Genomic DNA, 1,150 nt, shown 5'->3' with positions numbered 1-1,150 from the left:
ATGACTGCTACACAGGTGCAAATGCTGATGGTAGCAGACAAATATCATTTGCTATAACAAAGCCAAACTAATGTGAAGCAAAATAAACGAGAAATAGTATGATATGTTCATCGACTACTGCAAATATATAGAAGTAAAAGGAAATTATTCAAGATTGAAATCAGGAATAGGAAACCCGCACACCACCGTCTCTCTTTTCCAGCAGTTGGGAAGATGACAGATACTCAGACAGAGTGCACCTACCGGAAGCAGCTGACTCTTCCAAAACAACAAGAGGGTCCTTCTGGGAGAAACTGGCAAGGAGAAGCTCCCACCATACAAGAACATCGATCTGGACTTCAAGATCCCCAAGAGGCCATCAAGGGCACCTATACTGATAAGAAATGCCCCTTTACCGGTAACATCTCCATCCAGGGAAGGATCCTGTCTGGCGTGGTGACCAAGATGAAGATGCAGAGGACCGTCCTCATCCACCAAGACTATCTCCACTACATCCGTAAATACAGTCATTTTGAGAAGCACCACAAGAACATGTCAGTGCACCCGTCCCCCTGCTTCAAGAATGTCCGCATCGGCAACATCGTCACAGTGGACAAGTGCAAGCCTCTGAGCAAGACAGTGTGCTTCAACGTGCTTAAGGCCACCAAGGCCACTGGCACCAAGGAGCAGTTCCAGAAGTTCTAACTTCACCTGGCCAACCTCCAAAGGGAATAAAGTTATTCTGACTCTTGAAAAAAGCAAGCAAGCAAGAAATCAAATGACCAAGATTATTAAAGTACTTGGGATAGTTAACTGTGTCAACCTGAGGAAAAACCCTCCTGACTAGAGTGGAGCGGTGCAGATCTGAGGGTGCCTGAGAGGATGGACTGAAGGCAGAAGGTACCTGAATGCTATACAGGGGAAACAAAGACAGAAGGCTCACTTCTGCTTCTTCAGAGGAGTTCTTGTCTTCACCGTCACCCTTGCCTTGGGCGTTTGCTCCCGGCTTGCTGAGCACTTTCCAGCCTTGCAGTGTAGACTCCAGGTCCTAGTGATGTGGACCTGCACAAGGTTCTACACTGAGCTCCACCAAGGCCTTAACCTGGATCCTTTGATCTACAGCTCACAGACCACCCTTTTGCACTCTTCCACACCCTACTCTGCAACCAGC

At 47.6% G+C, this 1,150-nt stretch overlaps 1 pseudogene; it reads left to right on the top strand.

Moving 5' to 3' along the window:
• The first annotated feature begins 213 nt into the window (after window positions 1-213).
• LOC101561760 lies at window positions 214-689 on the top strand (annotated as a pseudogene).
• Window positions 690-1,150: the final 461 nt, after the last annotated feature.

Source organism: Octodon degus, unplaced genomic scaffold (genome assembly GCF_000260255.1).
Source record: "Octodon degus isolate 3935 unplaced genomic scaffold, OctDeg1.0 scaffold00186, whole genome shotgun sequence".
Lineage (NCBI taxonomy): Eukaryota > Metazoa > Chordata > Mammalia > Rodentia > Octodontidae > Octodon > Octodon degus.
The sequence above is the reverse complement of the archived record's forward strand: the minus strand, read 5'-3'. Positions and strand labels throughout refer to the sequence as shown.